General features: G+C 40.9%; 1 long non-coding RNA gene across 2 annotated transcripts; it reads right to left on the bottom strand.

Annotated features, from left to right (window-relative positions):
* Positions 1-229: 229 nt before the first annotated feature.
* On the bottom strand, positions 230-22,196 carry LOC123478113 (uncharacterized). 2 transcript variants are annotated; one of them, XR_006653243.2, is made up of 4 exons: positions 21,880-22,196; positions 18,056-18,271; positions 16,881-16,968; positions 230-1,630 (listed from the first exon to the last, which is right to left on the bottom strand). It is a non-coding gene; the product is annotated as an uncharacterized lncRNA (long non-coding RNA). The 2 variants fall into 2 exon arrangements; XR_006653242.2 differs by lacking the exon at positions 230-1,630 and adding an exon at positions 11,834-13,325.
* Between the last annotated feature and the right edge of the window lie 38 nt (positions 22,197-22,234).

Raw genomic sequence — 22,234 nt, 5'->3', positions numbered from 1 at the left:
ATCTTACAGAAATTTATCTCCTCTAAAGTTTCACTTTTCCTCCTCTCCAACCTTCCTCCCTGTCACCTACCCCCATGCACACACCTCTAGGCATCCAGCTCCATGAGCACATTTCCTTCAACAGCACAGCCAGAATGTGGTCCCGCTTCTTCCCTATGTTTCCAAACCAGTCCTTCGGCTACTCCCTTACACACCTACCCAAGCCTTTTCTTTTTAACCACTCGCTCGACAATCCACTAAACAAACAGACCTTATAAATTTAGATGAAGGTTTGCAGCTTTAATGAAGACATATGGAGACATCTTCTATCCAGAGTGGTAAGCAAATCCCTGTGGTTGTAATATCCAGGAAAATGGTTGTCCGGTAGGAGTAATTTTTGAGAATGGAGTCATGTCTGACATCACTCAGTTCTCAAATCACAAGATGATGATTTCCACTATGATTTCACAAATGATATTTTGGTTCAGCCACACCTCAAATAACTTTGCCCAAAGGTAGAAGGATGATTAAGTAAAATAACATACACCAAGAATCCCCAAATTCCAATAACTACAACTTCATTTTGCTAACATTATCTTGAATATGTGTTCTTCCTCTAACCCATTTTACCCATAATCTTTCCTGGAGAGGCAATGATACAATGGAATTAAAAAGGTAAATTAACTAAATGAAATCGTTACAGGTAGAGTCTGTCTGGAGCACTGGAGAGTCTCCCCCATTGACCAAGATGGCGGCAGAGGGAGCTTCTTCCACTGAGCATGTGGAAAGTTAGAAATATCAATGGAGAGGGACCGAGCACAAAAAGCTAGCAAGATAACTGAATAGAGAAAAGAGCCCTCCTTCTCCTTTCAGTACCAGATTGGGGGTGGAACCAGGGTAAGACAGACACACGGACCCAAGAAGCCTGTCAGACTAGCCTGGGGAAAGAAGGTATTTGTTGGGAGGTGGACCCACCTGAAGTGCATGAAAGTATAGGAAGTTAAATGGTCATTTTGAGAAAGCACGTGGTGTGTCCCACATGCAAGCTAATATAATCCCTGGGGAACAAAGAGGCCTGGGGCTTGTGACTCATTCTTGCTCATGACATGAGCTCACATGGTGTGCTCACCTGTTCTCTCCATGGGCCACAGAACTACTAGGACCACGAGGCCCATGGCCTCCAGGGGGAGCCTCTCTCTCTCGCCTACCTGGTGATGCACTCCCAGGTGTGTGTGCATTCTCTCCCAGGAGTACGCAGCCACATGGCCCATGACCGTGCTGGCTCCACACACAGACTCCTGTGGGGAACATGAAATGAACAATAGCCAGGAACAAGCTAAGCTACCTGGATGAGGACTACGAGTGCTCAGCAACAGCCTGCAGGCTCCAGAGGATTGTATTTTAAATTGGAGCAGGAACTCTGGACACTGGCTTGTGTCCTGGTCGTGCTGAGGATGGTTGGACTTTTTTGATGGCAGAAAGAGAAGATGGACTTCGAATCGAGCCCGCCATTCTCCCAGATCAGGCAGCACCTGAATAAAACCCCTTTCTTTTGCACCAGCATTTGCTCCATGACTTGGGCTTTTGTGGCAACAGACAGCCAAACTTCTTTTTTGTTCAGTTACAAAATGAGGTTATCTTGAATTGTCTCCTGAAACATAAAAAGGATTAGTGGAAAAACTAGTAAAATCCAAATACAGTCTGTAGTTAATAGTGTTATACTAATGTTAATTTCTTAGCTTTGATAAACATACCATGTTTATATAAGATGCTAACATGATGGGGAGCTGGGTAGAGTATATGCAGGAAATCACTGTACTATCTTTGCAACTTTTCTGTAAATCTAAAGTTATCCCCAAACAGTTTATTTTGAACAAAGGTCAAAAAAGAAGAACATCTAGTCCATAATTAGCCTCAATTCAAGGAATGCCTGCATTCCAACAATACCACTGACCCCCTTGGTGTAAAATCTTCCTCCAGTTAATTCAAAGCAAAGGAAACTGGCATTCCAGTGTTTTAGCAACATTTCACCATACACAAATTGTTTAAAAACATTGCATCAAAAAAAAAAGTCTGAAAAACCATTAGAGGCTCATTTGGTGCACAGAACCTCTTTTGTGAAGCAGCAGCTGAGGAGACTCCAGCGCTCACCATGACCCACAGAAAGCCCCAGGAAGGGGTCAAGAATGAGAACAATGGTCCTATTAATGTGAGGGTGGTGGGCAGGAGGGTTCTGTGGGGCGGTTTAAGGTTAAGAGGCATACACTATTCAGCAAGCTGATGCAAGCCTGTTATGAACAATAGGGTTTGTCGATGATGCAGGTCGGAGTCCTGTCTGACGGCCATCCCATCAATGAAAGAGACAAACCCGCACATTTGGAAATGGTGCATGGTGTGTGCCAGCAGCAGACAGGAGGCGTCTACTAAAAGGTGACCTTGCCACTTTACCCTGTTCCTCCAGACCAAGAAGACATTCTCAAGTACAGCAATGCAATCTGAGGCCACTGCATCTTGACTACTATTGTACAGTTTTTCCCTTTTCTTTCATTTTTGCCCTCCCCATTCCTTTATTGTGCATAAAGTAACTGATGTATGTGCACAAGCATTTGCATTTTTTAAAAGTAAATGGCCAATGATATGTTTGACCGGCATGAGATGGAGATGGGATGGGAGAAAACACTGGTTCTGTGAAAAATACCTTCTTTCTCCATGGTGACATGCTCGTTCAGCTCTTACTTTTATATTCCAGTAAGTTATTTTGCTCTCATTGTTTAATAAGAAAAACAACAAAAATCCTTGCATACCTTTTTTGGTTGGGGAACAAAATGTTTTTCATTTATCATTATAAAACCAAGGACAATTTATAACTTTTTTGTACATAGCTGCTACATGTAGAACACTCTGACTCTAAGTAGGGTAAATTACTCTAAAAACAATGACTCCTAGATACTTTCCTTCAAGTCAAGCATCTTGTTTAAATATACTTCTTGTTTACAAAAATAAAGAGAAAAACCATTAGAAAAAGCACTAAAACATTTTAGAAAAATGTGCTCACTTTTATTTAGATTACAGGTATGAGAGAGAATAAGTAACCCCAAGAATTGCTTTACTTTTGGAAAAACTTGTGGATTTAATCAAACTGTTGCTTAAGTGACCTTGGAGAATGGGGCCAGGGAAAGGAGGAGTAACATATTTTTCTTCTAGACATTTTGTTACTAAGTGACTTTAAAAAATATTTTTACATTGAGAATGGGTTACTTTTATAATTTTTAAACAATTTTTTAAAGTAAGAAGTTATGCACCATGTAGAAGAAATAGCTATGTTTGAAATGGAACACCAGAGATAATTATAACTATAAAATAAAGGAAATGCAATAATCAAAAAGAAATAAAAGGAGGGAAGTTTGGAAGGGAGTGCATCTGAAATGTTCATAGTACCTATATGTAATAAATATTAAGGTGAACTCTTTAACTTCTGTATTTTATGTTGACAATAGCCACCATGCATTTTTCATAATTAGAAAAAATTTTTTAATAAAATTACAAACTTTTCCTACATGTATTTATCAAGTTTTTTGTACATATATTATGACACATGTTCCTATGTGCATCTTTACTCATGAGCAAATGGCAAATTCCAGAATATGGTTTGTAAACTACCTTCAGAAAAAAAGCCTATAAAAAAATAGGCCTCACAGTCTCAGCCACTGATGCATAATTGGTTTAGTTTCTTTTTCAAAGTTATTTATAAAAAATATTTAGCTGTGTACAGGGCTACTTTCCAAAATACCAAAAGTAATGACCAGAGAGATGCTGTTTGAGTATTCCTATGTGGTGTCTGAAACCAAACATTTGTTAAGTATTTTCAAAAGAACTTCAAACCTCTGACTCACTCTCCTCGTGTTTTCTTTTCTCAACTCCACTTGATTATCCTTGAGTCACCACAAACAAAACAAGCCCCAAATCCAATCCAATACCTTAGCTCTTTCACACTCCCAGATTTCTCCTTCTCTCACATCTTCCCCTGGAATTAAAATCAGCGTTTGATTCTCTTCAGAATAAACAGGTCTGGAAAGGATTTCGCTTCCCCTAGGAGGGTTGCTAGGCTAGGAGGGTCACATTTTCCAAACTAAGTGGAACATCAGCTGCCAGGCAGAAGAAGGAAGCTCTCAAAATGAGCAGTGTAGCAGCCCAGTAGAGCAGAGGAGAAAGAGATTAGCAGCCACTGGGAGTGTAAACTTTGGAAAGAGAGAGAGACACTTAAAGGGGATTTGTAGGAAGTTGCCCTGTAATGTGCCGCATCACCCACCCCCACTCCCAGCACCGCACTCCACCCTCATCCCCAAAGGCTCTAGCAGTGTGCAGATGGACTGCTGGGTTTAAGACCTGACTCCATCCACTGGCTGGATGGCTTTAGACCAGTGTACCTTTTTGTTCATCAATTTCCTCATCTGTAAAATGCTGGTATGGTCATGCCTACTTTAGGGGAGCTGTGAGGATTAATTGAAATAATCCCACTTCATAATTGAAACAATGCCTACGTTGTAAGAGTTACATAGCTATCTATGTGTGAGTGAGCTATTGTTTTTCTGATGTCCGACTCAGGTTGCTTCAATGTAACCTGAGCAGATTTTTGCTCCAAAGAGATCTTGTAGTATGTGAGGTACTCCTTGGTTGTCACCACTATCTACCCTGCCACACAATCACTCCTTTCTCCTAGTCTCAAGCAATCACTAAGTTCTGTTGTTTCATTTTCCTAAATATCTCTCATATCCATTCTTTCCTCTCCAGTGCTTTAGTTGATTTTATTGACTTTCAAGTTTAGATGGTTGCAATAGCCACCAGCTGGTTCTCCCTTTCCACAGGATCTTCTAGCCATGATATTCTTCAAAATGGCACCAGATTCTCTAAAATACAGAATGTATACACTAATCTTCAGCTTAAACCCCTTTGAGTGTGGTCAACAGTCCTTCTGTTTCCAGCTCCATCTCTTATCCTTAAACCCTTCTATTTCTTTCCCGCCCATTTACATCACCATAGCTGGCACCACACCTTGCCCTGGCATGACTCCAGGCCTCCCGTGTGGTCTCGCCTTTCTTTGCATTGTTAGGTCGGAGTCGCTCAAGAAACCAGATGGACACAGCGAGCCAAGGAGCAGGGTTTATTGTGGGGAATAAGAGGGGAAAGTGGAGCCAACCAAGGGAGGTTAAGACTCGCTCGGTGTTCTTAGGGCAGGGTTTTTAAGCACAAAAACCTGCAAAGGGTAACTGGTTGGGGTGTCAGAGTCTGATTGGCTAGAGCTGGTTGCTGGCTGATGTTTCTGCTGCCCATTGCTCTTGATACATCTTGTCAAGCCTCGGGTTAAAGCTGCATCCTGTTATGGCAGATAGGCCGACCCCAGACCCCAATCTTAGGCGAGCATCTGTTTGTCCTGGGTAGGGTCGGCAGGCAGTTTCCCATGGTGTAGTTTCCCGCCTGGTGATTTTCCATTCCTCCTAGGCCTGCCTAGGTCTGTCATGGATTGATCTTCCTAGTATTCTTTAACTAATGAGTTACTATTTAGCTTTAAAGACACTAGTAAAAAAAATGTTCTCTCCTGTGAAGTTTTTCTCAGCAACCCCAGGCAAAGTTAGTCATTGCCTCCTCTCTGTTTCCATTTTACTTGGTAGGTGGCCCCTCCTTTGCACTTAACAGGTGTGCTGTAATTATATGTTTAAGGGTCTGACTTTCTCAGTAAACTATAATCTACTCAATGACAGAGACTGTGTCTAATACTTTGCCCAGAACCATGCCAACATGTCTGGCACATCAAAGATATTTAATAGCAGTGTGATGAGTGAATGAAGTAATAAATGAATGGATTAGTATAACATCTCAGGTGACATCTATATTGTTAGGAAAGTAAGCACAGTAAAGGAGAGGCAAATAGTACGCAGGTTCCACTACTGTAGCTGTGTGACTTTGGGCACATTTCTTACTCCTTCTGTACCAGAGACTTCTTCTCCCTCAGGGTCTCTGTTGCTGGGCAGTGGTATTGGGAGTAGCCCACAGCAATGCTGGCTGCTTCGTGTATGGGCCTGCAGCCGCCTGAGGGTGAAGGAAAGGAAGGAGCAGGGAACAGGAGGTCTTGGGTTAGAAGATGAGGTGCTGTGGGGCCTGGAAATAGGATGGTGTATTCCTCTCAGATTACGGCTTTGACCACCTTTCTTTTCTTCCACACGTTCCAACATGGATGTGTCTGCTTCCCTTTTATTTCCACCATCTTGTGTTCTGACTAGAGTCTGTCTCCTCTGTAACCCACTGGAGGACAGGCAGAATAAAGTCTCACAGCTTTGCGTGTCCTTGAAACACGCAGTCCATGGAGGACTTTTAAAAGGGTGCAGATTGGGAGTAACCATTCTGTGAATTTACTGCAGTGACGGAGGCAACCAGATATTTTCTAGGTATCCAAGGTGTTCGGTCTGAAAGATCTGGTATTGATTTGCATTAAGCTCACCTGCATGTAACAGAAATCCCAATATGATTGTTGTTTAAATGGGAGAGAAGTTCATTTCTCTCCTGCAACATAGACATCTGGCGATGGGCAGTGCTGGTGTGGAGGCTCTGCGGTCATCAGAGAGCCAGGCCCGCGCACATGAACACTAGTGGCAAAATCATGTGGCATTCGAGTTGTAGGGAACACCCATTGGCAACTTTTCCTGGGCTCTCATTCTAGGAGCCAGAGCTGGTGCTCTGGACCAAAAGGGTAGAAGGTGGTGAATAAACAGCTATATGGCTAGCACATCCTTCTCTAGGAATATTTCCCTCCTCTTTCTCTGAACTCTTCCAGGCTGGCCACTGAAGACCAGTCTGAGCCACCAGGCAAGCTGAGAGGTCACTGAGTACTGGGTGTGGGCCAGAGAAGGAAGTAGGAAGAAAGGAGGCAAAATTCTCCGGAAGCAGCAGGGATGATGGAAAGTCCCCAAACACCAGAGTAGTTTTTCTGGGGACGGTTTTGGTGTAAGATCTGTACACACATCCGGTATTTGCCTGTTTAGCATTATACTTGTCAGAAAACTGGGGCCCCACTCTGCCAGCACCGGGATGTGTTCAGCTCAGGGGTTTTATTACGTAAGCATGGCCGACAACTCCCTGGCCACTGGTGATTAGCTCCATCTCCAGCTGAATCGCCCTGCCAGACAGAGGTCAGGAGATGGGGCTGAAAATTCCAATCCTCTGATCATGCTTTGGTCTTTCTAGAGGCCAACCCCTATCATAAAGGATCTACGGGCCCACCATCCTTACTCAAATAAAGGATTTTCTTCTATCATTCAGAAAGTCCCAAAGGATTTGGGGAGCTGTATACCAGGAACCAAAGGCAATGACCATACAGGGTGGGGCAAAAGCAGGTTTAGACTTGTGAGTACACAAAACAGAGTTCATTCTTGTCTTTTTATTTATTAATATTGTATTATTTTCCATATACACAACTGTAACCCTACTTTTGCCCCACCCTTTATTTATCACACCCAGCTTCAACAAATGAGAATTTATGGCCAATCTTTTTTTTTAATTCCTTCACCCTCATGACCAGTTTTGCTTCATCTGTACCTCTGCCCACTTTTCCCCCACCTCCACCGGACTATATGGGAGCAAGCCAAGTTATAAGATTTCATTCATAATATTTCAATATTTATTTTTAAAAGATAAGGACTATTTAACAGAACAATAGTTCTATTACCACAGGTTTTAAAAAGTCAGAAATAACCCTAAGGATCTGTGCTTTAAACTGTTGTGCTGTTGCCATGTGTTGCTAACTTGTGCTCTTCGAAGACTGAGACCAGCCTCCTGGCAAGGACCTCAGTTGGAAGGAAAACAAAACAGAACTCACTCATTCTGCGGCCTTGGGCCACACTGAAATTAGGTGAATTCACTTTCTGTCTGTTTTTAAGTGACTGATGTAGAACGTTCTATTCCAGAAGGAGGCTGGATTTCCATCTGCCGCTGAGAAGGCAGGGCACACAGCCCAGCGCATTTACTGTGGATAAGGATCGCAGGACAGCAGGCTCTGCCACTGGGGGAACCTGTCACCTTCCTTCTTAACTCGCAGACTGAACTGGGAGCTCAGGAGAGGACAGGCCTGGGAGTCTTTTTGCTTGTCCAGAAGTTAATATGACCGGAGAAGTTTAGAGCTGGGAGGTACCTCTTGTGGAGGTTCAGAAAAAGCCACCCCCAAATGTGCCTCAGTGCTCTGCAGATTACTTTGGACTAAAGGCAATTTCTCTTCAACTCAAGAGAAACTTCTGACCTTCCCTTTAACTACCTAGAAGAACTTGAATTAGGGACCCTGCCCATAATAAGGAATTATTGAGTAACTTCTTTTGACCTATCTATAGGGCAGGGCAAACTTCTGTTTACGAAATGTCTGCTTTTCTTAACATCCTACAATGACTCTCTGAAACCCCCGAGACACCTCATCTCCTCCCTAGCTCAGAATGTCTCATATACCTGTGTTTCCTTTCTATCTCTGAACCTGTCCTGCATGTGGGGTCTCTGACTCTCTCATGTATGTGGGGTTCCCATACGCATGCATGTATTAAATCTGGTTATTTTCTCTTGCTAATCTGTTTCGTGCCTATTTGGTTATTAGACGAGCCAGAAGAACCTTGACGGTAGAGAAAAGTTCATTCTTCTCTCACAGTTTGAATTCATTTCATCCTTTTCTCCTTCATTTTTCAGGACATTAAATGCAAACTCTGAGAGGCAAAGAGACTTGCCCAAGACCATAGAGTTGGGAACTACAATCTGATTATAGGCCAAATTTCCAGCATCCCAGGCACGCCCTAGTTCCATCTCTTCACACCATATGCAATCATAACTCCTCCAAAAAAATAGGCAGTAAAGCTAGGGACTCTATCATAGACTTGCAAAGCTGTAGCAAAGCTTTGCAAAATTATAGGTATTTTTTCTGCACTACTTGTAGGGCAGGCACTAAGACCATAGGAGGATTGACTCGGGGCTATATTGTGAAGTAGGTGAAGTGTGAGTTCAGTGGCCTCATACTTGCCTCTTCCAAGAGGCTGTGTAATATAGTGGTGGGTGAGAACATGACTCTAGAGACACCCAGCCATTTATAAACTGTGACCTAGGGCTGGCTTCCTAACCTTATGCCCAATTTCCTCATGTAGGGATGGAGATGTAGTATTTCTCAAATCATGGTTTCAGGGACTGTTAAATAACTAATGCATGAAATATCTAGAGTCGTTCTTGGCTTTAGACAACCTCATAAATGGTAGGAATTTTTATTAGTTCCTGTCATTTTCTGGGACCCTACCTTGTTCTGGGCTTGCTCACCTCTGACATTGTCTCCCGCTCAGAAAATGTCTCTTCCTTCTCCTCTCCTCTGTTAAAACTCTCTCTCCTTATTTGTTCAGTAATGGCCGTTTACTCATGCAAATACTATTTATTTAATGCATATCTATGGAGAGAGAGTAGCTTTCCACGTCAATATAGATAGATTAATAGCTATGGCGCCTGTGTAGTGGTAGGGAGTATGTGCGAAATATCTGTGTCTCCCACTCAGTTTTGTGGTACACCAAACTCTGCTCTCAAAAATAGTCTATTCAAAAAATATTTAAAGTTGATTCAACAGTATGATTTAAGAATTTAAAAATACATGTTTACAGAATTGAATCTAGGATTGTACTGTTAGATTATATTTACAACATATTTTCATATTTAGTGTACTCACTTAAAAACGATCTAAATATGAACATTCAATACATGATTTTAGATAGTAGCTGAGCATGTCAAATACTTTTTAAAAAGAGACTACTCTTTAGATCAGTTTCAAGTTCTGAACAAAACTGAGCGGAAAGCACAGGCTGTTCTCACGGAGCCCATGCCCCGCACACACGCGCACGCTCCGTCTCTCCATCATCAGCATTCCCACCACAGCCAATGAATTTAAACGGACACATCATTGTTGCTCAAAGTCCATAGTTTACATTAGGGTTCTGTGGGGGAGGAACAAATTTCCTCTACCCTCATGGTTCTTCTGGCTGGTCTAATAACCAAATAGGCACAAAACAAATTAGCAAGAGAAAATAACCAAATTTAATACATACGTGTGTATGGGAACCCCCACATACATGAGAGTCAGAGACCCCACATGCAGGACGAATTCAGAGAGAGAAATCGGGGATTGAGCTAAGGATAAGGCAATGAACTTTGGGAGCTTCAAAAGGTTATTGCAAGATAATAAGAAGAACAGAGGTTAAGTACATAGAAGTTTGTCCTGCTCTATAGATAGGTCAGAAGAGGTTATCTCTGATAATCTCGTATTATGGGCAAGGTCCCTAACTCAAGTTCTTCTAGGTAGTTAAAGGGAGGGTCAGAAGTTTCTCTTGAGCTTGAAGCTAAAATTGCCTTTAGCTTAAAGTAATCGGCAGAGCACTGAGGTACATCTTGGGGTTGCTAGTTCTGAACCCCCACAGTTCATTCTTGGTATTGTACATTTTGTGGGGAAATGGCTGCATGGATTACCATAATATGGATTTGCCATGAATAGTTTAAATAATTACCTGAAAATAAAATTCATTTGAAAGTTCGTTTCTGTTATACACAATACAGATAATGAAATGTGTGTTGAAATTCTATTTTACCTTATCAATCAATATAAAATGGATGCATAGAAAAATCAATAGAGCACATGAATAGGCAATTTATAGAAGAAATATATATGACCAAAAAAGTGAGAAGTTGCTTGATTCATTTGTAATCAAAGAAATGAAATTTAGAACAAGACCATTTTCAAGAGACTTAGACTGGTAGATGACTGATAATATCAGGGCTGGCACTGCCGTAAACTGAGGCTGGAAGGGTCACTGCACTTTGAGCTCTCAGGTTCAGTCTGTAATCTGCTCTTACTGCTCACTTGCTGCCACTCTCATCCTTCAGAGTGAGGGGTTCTCCCCTTGCATTTTCTCTAAGCACACAGGCCCCCAACAGATGATACTATTTAATCTCTACCTGATAAAACATGAAATGATCTTTTATTATTCATTTTTTAGCTGCAATCTATGTTTACTCGTGGTACATGAACTAGTCAGAAATCTATCTCACTTGTGGAACACATCAAAACAAACAACCTAATTTTTAAAAAGTAATTTAAACTCTGAAACAGAAATGAGTAGAAACACCTTTACATCGATAAACTATGTACAGAGAGACAGTGTGGTTAAGGGGATTTTCTTTGAAGGTCAAGGGTTCTAGTTTTCAATATCTTCTATTCCACATATTACTGTGTAGCCATTAACCTCTCTGTGTCTCAGAATTTCCCTGTCTGTGAAACAGGGATAATACTACCTACACCAAAGAGCCATTGTATGGACATATGGAAGTTGACATCTAACAGCTGTTCGTGGCAGGCAAACGAAGGTGTCTGTGGGGCAGTGGGAAGAACATAAAGTATCACTGAGTCCAGCTTTCACTTTTTTTTCTTGAGAGTTCAGTATTTAAAATAGTACAGTATTTAAAAACAAACTCTGGAGCCAGGTGGAAGGACTCAAGTCCCAGAGTCATCATTTATAAATTTATACGACTTCAGGAAAGCTACTTACTCTCTCTGTGCCTCATCTGTAAAATGAGGATGATAATAATAATCCTGTCTCACAAGGTTGTTAAGATGACTGAGTTAGCTGTTGCTGGTATGGCCTGTGATCCAAAAGATCACTGGTTCAATTCCCAGTTAGGGCACATGCCTGGGTTTCAAGCCGGGTCCCCAGTAGGGGGCATGTGAGAGGCAACCAATGGATGTTTCTCTAACAAATGGATGTTTCTCTACCTTTTTTCTCCCTCTCTTCCCCTCTCTCTAAAAATAAATAAATAAAATTTAAAAATTACTCTCCATTTAAAAAAATTACTGAGTTAGTGTAAGTATCCAGCCATGTAATATGAAAAATAGAGACATTTATTGAAGAAAATACCAGATACAAGAAATATTGTACATAGAACAATGATGCCTCAGTCCTGTTCAAAGTAGGCACCTTGGGACCTCACATAGTTTTCCCAGTGTCTCTTCCACTGTTCCAAACACTCTGCAAAATCTTTTGTTAGAATCGCCATCAGCTGCCCCATCATATTTTCCTGAATCTCATTGATGGTATGAAATCTCTTCCCTTTCAAAGGTGATTTTTAGTTTGGGGAAAAGCCAGAAGTCACGAGGTGCCAAATTTGGGCTGTAGGGATGTTAAGTCACCTGGGTGATTTGATGTTTCACCGAAAAACTCTGCATGAGACGTGATGCATGAGTAGGCATGTTTTGATGAAGCTGCCAATTATCAGTTGTCTATGGCACAGCAGCCATAGACAACTGTTTTTGTCATATTCAATCTCTCAACAGGCCCAGAACATTGAGGTTGTACTCCTTATTAATTGTTTGGCCTGGAGGGGCATACTCGAGATGGACAACACCTTCCCAATCAAAAAACTCAGTTAACATGGTCTTGATCTTACTGCGACTTTGACGTGCCTTCTTCAGTCATCAGAACCAGATGACTTCCATTGGGACAACTGGGCCTTCATTTGGGGTCATATGATTCATCTTCAGTTATGACCTTCTTCAGGAAATCTGGTTCATTGGTGGTAGTTTGAATCAAGTCATTAGCAACAGCAGCACAACGTTCCTTCTGCTCTGGCAGCTGCTCCATGACACATTTCATGCCAAGATCCTGTGTCAAAATCTCAGACACAGTAGTTTTTGGAATCCGCAGATCAGTTCCTAGTTCTTGCACTGTCAGTCGCTGATCTTTGTTGATTGCAGCCCATCAACATGTTCAACATTCTCAGGTGTTCTGTTTGCTGCAGGCCTTCCAGAACGTGGATCACTTTCAACAGACTCTTGACCATCTTTGAAGCATTTGTGCCACACCTTATTTGCACTGTACTCATTGCATCGTTCCTGAAAGCCTTCTGAATCATCTGAATAGTTTCCATGGAGGAATGTTGAAGCTTAACTCAAAATTTGATGCAAATTCATTGCACTACTTGCTCAGTTGTTTTTGAATGTGATGGCCACACCGTACAATGGTGTCTACTGCCCCCATGAATAATAGTGAAATTATCATTGTTCACGCATGCGCATTCCAGCCCACTCTCCTTGGCTGCAAGATTACAGCGATGTCGTACAAACTGTTCTCATTATATTAATGGCTGGAGTTTTTCCAGACACACATCGTATGTAAAGCATTTACAACAGTGTCTGGCCTGAATAATCATTTGTACAGGTTAGGGTGATGGTTAATTTTATAGCAGCTTGACCAGGCCAATCTACCCACACATTTGTTCAAATATCAGTCCAGATGTCCCTGTGAAGTTATTTTTAGATGAAATTAACATTTAAATCAGTCTTTGAGTAAAGCACATTACCTCCCATAATGTGGATGGGCCTCATTCAATCAGTTAAAAGCCTTGAGAGAAAAAGAGTAGCAGAGGAAGGAATTCTGCCTCCAGGTCGTGTTGGGACCTGAGCAATAACATCATCTCTCCCCCAGTTTCCAGCCTGCTCCTCTGCTGCAAGGCCTTTGCGCTTGCCCTTTCCTCTGCCAGACCACTTTTCCTTCAGATATGTACATGGTCTCTTCCCCTGTTCCCTCACTTCATATTCGGACTGGCCGGCCCCCACATCTCACGAGCCAATCCCTTACACACTTATCTCTCTCACCACTCACACACGCAACCCTCTGGAATACCCTAATAGAGGTAGCAATTATTATTTTTATTTGCGGCACGTAGTGATACTCAATCCCGCTTCTTCAATAAGAGCACGAGCAACTGGTCACCACATGGCAACCCTTCACTTTAACCTTCCTAATTCTGAAGATTTAAGACAACTGAGAGGAGAAATATTAAGGTTTCCTTGCAAAGAGGCGAGGAAGCAAGGAAGCAAGAAGGCTCATGGCACATTTAGGAAATGATGAAGGTGGCTGGAATGAGGGTCTGATTAGGAAAGCAGTGGTTATTAGGTTGAACAACCCATAGAAATGTTTGACCACCAGCCTTACAAGTTTTTGATTTTTTCCCTCTTTTGGAAGTAGAGAGCTAATGAAGCATTGTGAAACAATACTATAAGATGAAAAAAAGTATCAGTGAGTATAGAATTAGGAGGAAGGAGGAACCAGAGAAAGAGAGAACAGGTAGGAAACAGTATGCAGCCTTTCGTTATGCCGTTATACACAGGGCATGAGTAAGGAGCACAAGCATCTTTCTCCTTATTATTTTCACTGGGTTCCATGTCAGGACACGCAGTGGCCCCTCCTGTGGGTGGGCTGATATCCCTCTCTTTGTCCCCTTTCCTTTTTTTCTTTTTTGTAATTCTGCTCTCTCCTAGGTTCTAGTTTCTGGCCCCTTCCCTATGATACATACAAGGTTGGGTGGGGGTAGGGAACACCATTTTTCTTGCCCTTTGTAAACTGGGAAAATCTTTCCCGCTTTCAACCTTGGAGGAGTGTGAATTCTATTTTCTTTATATTAAAGTATGTGTAACAAAACTGATCTTTCTTTTTGGCTTACTTTTCATAGCATAACCATTATGTGCTATTAGTTTAAATTTTTTAAACTTTTCCTGGAATATTTTTGTATATACAATCTAGATCATCCAAAGCCAAAGTAACTTTTAACCGGTATACTGCTAAGTCTGTTTTAAAAGTCTATATTTAACACTGCAGCAGGTGCGGGGGGGAGGTGTGGAGGGTGGGGAACATATTTGGGTACTTTCCCAGAGTATGCTAATTACCTCAGAATACTTCCTTTTCTGCCATTGGAAGAGAAACTAACCAATAAAAAAGCACTTCAGCACCTACGCCCACACTGTGTACAAAAAAGGGGGGTGTGTTTGTGCATACCAATAACTCATGCTTTTGGTTGCCTGACAAACGGTGACAAATGTGCCTTTCATCATCTCTTACAATATTACCTTGAGATTCTCAACTGTAATCTACATGAGATGCAGAATAAAAAAATGAGTTTCGAAAATTAGATCATTTTCATCAGGCCAAAAGTGTACATACTTCTGAAATCACAGATTTCAAAGACAATGGCAATTTTTAATACTGCATGCATTTTCTGTTGTTTATTCACTTGTATAAAACTAGTTATTTGTATATTCACTTCATTCTACTGACAAGAAAAGTACTGAATAGTTTTTATGAAGATGATGGGAATTTTTGGCCTGTTTCTGCCACATCCTAATAGCAGTATATTAGCAGATATTACTTGGCAATAAACACTGATATTTAGATTATCAAAGGCATAATTTTCACAATGTCATTCTGTGTCATTTCCCACAAAGTGTACAATATTAACTTCAATGTGTTTATATGTTGCTTTATAGATGGACCAAGTATTTTCATTATTTTTTTAAAAACTGGCTATTCATAGGCTCCTCCAATGCACTGTAAAATCTTTAAAGAAGAATAACACTATTTTTATGGGAACTTACATTCTCTGCCTAATTTAATTCTTGCAGTAATTATGTAAGTCAGCCAGGGAAGGTTGTATTTAGTACTACTTTATGTCTATTGAGACAGGGGCATTGCAAAGTTAGCTACTTGTCTGATGCCACACATTGGTCGAAAGCAATTTTGGAGGCCAAGTTCAAGGTGCAAGCAAGGTACATTTTCTATAATGCCAAGATACTTCTCAAGAGTTAGAAATGTGTTCTTTTCTTTCATTCTTCCTAGGTAGCCTTGTGTATTCAGTTACTGAAAAAGCCGTAACGTAGAAGAGAGACAGACAGAAATAGAAAGGGGAAGATACACCATAAGACTGCTAGGATAATACTTAGAGAATGCCATACTCTTCCAGGTACAGCATTCATCATATTTAGTTATATGCCTACTGTCTCCTCTGCCCCCTCTCAATTTTCCTGCTAGCAGAGACCAGTTATATTGCTCATTCATTGCTATAAACCTAGAGCCTAACTACATAGTACCTGAAATACAGTAGAAACTTCATGAAAAATTATTGAAAAAATTAAGTAAAAATTTCTCTTTAACTAAAATTGCCCCATGAAAAATGTAACCAAATAATTTTGAGTTGGAGCTGCTGTTTGTATTGATTGTGATAAGCTAGGTTAAGTTAGCTCAAGATACAGTAACAAACAATATCAGTGACTTAAAACAACAAAAGTTGTTGCTTGCTCATGCTGTAAGGCCCTTATGCATTGCAGCTATTCATATGATTCTGCTATTCATAGTCACTTATGGACCCAGACAGAAGGAGCAGCCACTCTCTGGAACGTTGTTGGTTACAATGGCAGAGGGAAGTGGCCCTTAGAAATGTTTCCATGAAAAACGAGTTCTTATGGTGTCACACTGAAAAAAATTGCCAGAAACTGTCCTCAAATGGTATTAATGTCCATCACATTTCATCTCCTTGATTTTGAACTTTTGTTATAAATAACAAAGTGCAATTTTGTTTAAAACTTTTTCTGTAATATGCATTTATAAAATACAATTTTCCTCATAACAGCCTTGTATGAGAATGGTGCATAGTGATATTAAATACTTGAATAAGGTCAAATAGAAAAAGTCAGAGGTGGTAATAGAAAGATAATTCAAATATTTGTACTGTTGGTATTGGATTAATCCATTCATTCCATATTTGTGGAGGTAAATTACACATAAGAATAAAACAACAATTATATTCTGATATAAAATCACTGCTACAAGTTTCATTTGGGTTCAAGGAAAAGATTTAAAATTTTTCTGTGTTCCTGTTTTGGCAATTATTCTGGTGACATGGAGAAGCGACATCTGACCTAGAAATTCTGGCTAGAACAGCCTGAACTGTGGAAAAATATATCCTAATATCCCTGGTCTCTGTGTTTAGCATGAGGCCAAATGTAGCATACAGATATTTACCTGGAAAATTGCTGATTTAATGTAGAAGAAGAAAAAATATTTTCCCTCTACTTTTCTTGGTTAACTGGCTGGGACCCTGGAAATTAAACTGATAAAAGACATATTAAAAAAATTAATTATGTAAGTATGCATAGAAATTTCACAGAAAAAATAAGGCACTAGCAGGCGAGATGATTGAGGTTAATATACTACCTTAGACTAAACAAAGAAAGAAGGATTTGGGGCTTCTGGGTGAGGAAGACAAGTTATGGGAAGTAAGGGGAGGAAATGTATGGTAAATAAGTGTCATCTCGTTATGCAGGTAAGAGTCTCTTAGGTGATAAAAGTTATTTCTAGGAGTAGCTCTCTTCCTGGTACTTCCTAGACACACCATTATAAATGGAAATTTTCTCCATAAATAAATTTACTTTACAAAAGGAGAAATTTATACTCCATCCTTAGGCAGGGGGAGGTAAAGAAATTTTTCTGCATTTCCTGGTTCTGAATTGCCTTTATCTCAAAATAATCCGTATGCCAAAGAGGCATATTTTGGGATTGCGTACTCTGGGACACTTTATGAGTATACAAAAGTATCCAGTCTAATTTTTTTACATAAGAAAATAATTAATTATTCACTAGTGAATATTAATTAAATTATTGATACTGATAGCCTGGCCAGACTGCGGGGAAAGGAGGGGCGGAAAGAGCAGACCCGAACCGCCCAAGGCGGCAGGTGAGGTTGCGTTGCCAGGGTAACCAAACTAGCGTTGGGAATTCTGTTCTGATCCTGCGCTTGCTGCTCCTGAGGGCAGATCGCCCCACTCCTGGGCAAGATGGTGGCAGGAGGATGGTGTGCTCATTGCACTGAGCACAGGCAAAGCCAGCAAAAATAACTGGATAAGGGAAAAGCCCTGCTACCCACTTCCGGTCCCTGACTGGGGGTGGGACCAGGGAAAGGCAAGCACACGTGTCACAGAGGTCACCTAGAGGTCAAAATGGAGGCGGGGTGGGGGGGTGGGGGAGGTGCTGTACCAGAAAAACCTGTCAGTCTAGCCGGGGGTGAAGAAGGGTTTGGTTGGGGGGCCCGGTCCCTGCCAGAGCATGCAAAAGTTTGGGCTGAGAAAAGGCACCTGGTCTGGCCCACATGGGTAACTTACATAAACTCAAGGGGAGGAAGGGACAGGCTTTTTACCCACTTGGTGGAGATTTCGGCAGGTGTTTGTGGGATCTTCTGGCCCTGGAAGCCACGTGGCCAATGGTGGCGCTGGCAACACTTGTAGCCTCCAGGAGGGACCCCAAACCCGACAGCTGCCCGCTTAGCCATCTCCGGCTCCGGAAGACAAGTAAGGATGGAGCAGAAGTTCTGTGCACTGCCTTTGGTTTTGGTCTTGCTGGTGCCTGCTCAGTATTGCCTGTGTTTTGCAGAAGAGATGAGCCTGATGAACGTGATGATGGGGACCCTCCATTCATTGACCATTTGAGTAAAGACCTCTTTCTCATGAACCCCTACCTCCGGAAATTGCCTATTGGTGGCAGCAGGCAGCCGAATCCCACTTTGGTTCAGTACCATTATCACTTATTATTACTATATGGCTTCCGGGAATATTAGTAACTAATTAGGAAATGAGTAATGTTAGCTTATATTAAACAAAGGGCCATTAGGCTGAGGTGACATTAAAGCCTTAGTAGCTCAACTTAAGCAAACCAAAACTTAAGCCTATATTGCCTCAGACTGAGAAATAGAAACCTAAGGACAACCAATCACAAACAGTCACCTACACTTGACCAAATAAGATGAAGAAGAAAAGCTAAGAGTTCTTATAATAAAAAGTACTTTCTTGAGATGAATCAGTCCTGTGTTCTTAGCCCTAGGGTTGGTCCAGGACAGTTATCAGTCAGATGTTCAGTGGTCTGGATAACGGATGTAAAGTGGATGTTAGGTGGTCTAGATACTTGAGTCCTTCAGGGGGTAACCAGAGGATTATCTGGAAGTCTGGTATGTGTCCAGGTATTGACACATGATAAATTGGCATTCACACACACACACACACACACTAGGGGGCCTGGAAAGTTCAAAAGTTTAAGTTTCCAGGCTAGTTAAAATAAGAATAGAATCAGCCCTGGCCAGTGTGGCTCCGTTGGTAGGGCATCATTACACGAACCTAAAGGTCGCAGGTTCAGTTTCTGCTTGGGACACAGGCTGGGTTGCAGGTTCTGTCCCCAGTTGGGGCATGTGCCAGAGCCAGCCAATTGATGTTTCTGTATCACACTGATGTTTCTCTCCCTCTCTTTCTCCCTCCCTTCCCCTCTGTCTGGAATCAATGAAAGAACAAATTTTTTTTAAAAGAATAAAACCATTTTCTCATGCCTCAAGCTACTTATTTTTAGTAATTTAGCAGCTTGACTACAGTGACTCCACTTTATTTTTTCACTCTGTTCTTCAAAGGTAATTGCTTAGGCTCTAGCCAATCAAATAATTTCCTTGTTTTGCTTGTGCATCTTCTCTATAAAATTTTGCCTCTAGCTCCTGTTGGTGCGGTGCTCCGAACCACTTCTGATTTAGTGCCACCCAATTCCAATCAATATTTCCTCAAATAAACTCTTTAAGTGTTTAATATGCCTTAGTTTATCTTTGAATAGTTTTATTGTGGTAGTTCATTAGCCTAAATCTCAAGTGGTTTACTCAAAACTCTTATGTCCTCACTTTATATTTTACAAGCTCCCATGCCATGCACCTGCCCAAAGCCTCATGACCTGTTTTGGGTATAATGTCCCAATAGTCACTATTATCAAAAGGTTCAATTCTTTAAAATATTAAGTTGAAATAAAAAAGGAGCTCAAGTTTTAAAAACCATGGACGTCATGTTCACTTGTTTCTTTGGACATTATATGGTGATCTCTCATGCTGAGTAGATGCACATTTGTACTACATTAAGCCTTGCTTAATGAGAGATTCAAAGGGCAGAAGTATATAATTCAAAAGAAGTAAACTGTTGGCTTCATTTGTAATCAACTCCGGTACAATGTAGAATGGTATGGCTTTCAAGTTAATTCCCAAAACTGTATTAGCATCAAACATACTCACATTCTTAGGACTGCCTAACTGATCTTGCTTATCATATGGCTGTGGATTGCAGTATTATAGTAAAAGAATGTAGCAAAGTCTTGATGTTCTCAAATGCTGAGCATGCAGATTGCAAGTGCTTTAAAAGAAGGTCAAACACAGAAGGATGATTCAAAGTGTTTATACTAAGAAGCTTAAAATCCCCATGTTAGCAGTTCCTTGTTGTTGCCAAGAAGTCAAACACAAAAGAATGCATACTTTATGATTCTACATGTATATATATATATATCAAGTACAAAAAGAGGCAAAACTAATTTATGTTGTTGAAAGTCAGGATAGGCAATGACTGAAAGGCAGAGTGATGGGGTACCTGGTGTCAATAGTTTCTTTCTTTCTTTCTTTCTTCCTTTTCTTTCTTTCGAGAGATATCAATTTGTTGTTCCACTTACTTATGTATTTAGTGGTTCTCGTATGTGCCTTGACAGGGAAAGAACCTGCAACCTTGGCTTATGGGCACAACGCTCTAACCAACTGAGCCACCTGGCCTAGGCCGATAATGCTCTATTTCTTGATCTGGGTGCTGGATACACAGGTGTATTCAGACTGTGAAAACTCATTGAGCTGTATAGACCTGGGATATGCATACTTTTTCTGTATATGTATACAAAAGCACACATGTAAAATACTTCATAAAAAGTTAAAAGCAAAGAAAATTTCAGAAAGCCCATGAAAAATAAATTTCAGCACATGTAATAAGCCTCAAATATCATTACTAGAATTTGTGATCCATCAATGTGGGAATCACTCTCCAAACACAGTATTCAATGAACTGGATTCAAACAGCTGTCTTGGCCTGCGGTGGTAAACACACAACACATATACAGATGATGTATTGTAGAATCATATACCTGAAACCTATATCATTTTATTAACAAATGTCATCACAATAAATTCAATAACAAAAGTTGTCTTGGAATCAAGACATCTAATATGTCAAACAAGGTAATAATTTATCTTTAAAATCTTGAATCTTTCTTTTTAAAAATTTTATTTATTTATTTTTAGAGAGATGGAAAGGGAGGGAGAAAGAGAGGAAGAGAGACATCGGATGTGTGATGCATTGCCTCCCCAACTGGGGACCTATCCTGACTTGAAGTCCTGACCAGGAATCAAACCTTTTGGTTTGGAGGCTGGCACTCAGTCCACTGAGCCATACCAGTCAGGGGGAATCTCTGCTTTTCCCTACCTCCAGTGATACCCTAGGTTAAGACAGGTCATTTCGTACATTGTGTCTCTTTTGGTATAGTCTCCTACCCAGTCTCCCAATAGCCTAGTCTACCTGTTCTCAACACAGTAACCGAAGTGATTTGAAGTCTTAATCAGATCATTTTACTCCTTTCCTTAAAATGCCTCAGTAGAGTCCCATTATATTTAAATTTTTTAAAATTTTTTATTTATTGATGTGAGAGAGTCATTGATATGTCATTCCACTTATTTATGCATTCATTGAATGATTCTTGTATGTGTCCTGACTAGGGGATAGAACCTGCAACCTTGGCTTATAGGAATGACACTAACCAACTGAGCTACCTGGCGAGGGCAAATTTAAAATTAATGCAAACTCCAAGACTTGGCTACATGGTCTGGCTTCTGTCTACCTCATCCACCTAATGCCATACTGCTCTCTCCTTAACTCTATACTGGAGCCACACTGGCCTTCCTTCTGTTCTTCTAAAATGGCAAGCTGTCTTTGCTCTGATTTCCCTTCTGCCCAGAAAATCATTACTTTCCTGGTTTCAGGGTTAACTGATTCTTTCTTACTCTTCCAATTTCAATTTAAATATTATCTTATAAAGTTCTCTTAGAACAACCCTCCATACCTAATGTCAACCTCCTCATATTCTTTATATCCATACCATGTACATTTCCGTGACATTTGTTATTTTGTTTGCTTACCTCCTTGCCAGTGAAGGCAGCTATCAGGTCTATTTGAGTTGCGATTGTATCTCCAGGGCTTAGCACAGTGCCTAGCATGCAAAAGATCCTACATAAACAAATACTTGTCCAATGAATGAGTCGACATTCCCAAGGGGTCACAAGATGCCTGTTCAGTTATGCAGAACGCTGAGCTGTGAGTTTTTCAAAGAATAGTAATGAACCAGATGCCTTTCAAGCGCCTTTGCACAGGCAAAGTGTTAGCGTTCCGTTTTCAGTTTCCTAGTTGTCACAACCACCGCCCCTATGACCCAAAGGACACCCCTGCAGCTCGAGTCTTCGACCCAGTCTCGGTACAGTCTCTCGACCCCACCCA

This window comes from Desmodus rotundus, chromosome 4 (assembly GCF_022682495.2).
Source record: "Desmodus rotundus isolate HL8 chromosome 4, HLdesRot8A.1, whole genome shotgun sequence".
Taxonomy (NCBI): Eukaryota; Metazoa; Chordata; class Mammalia; order Chiroptera; family Phyllostomidae; genus Desmodus; species Desmodus rotundus.
This window is presented reverse-complemented; position numbering and strand designations above follow the sequence as displayed.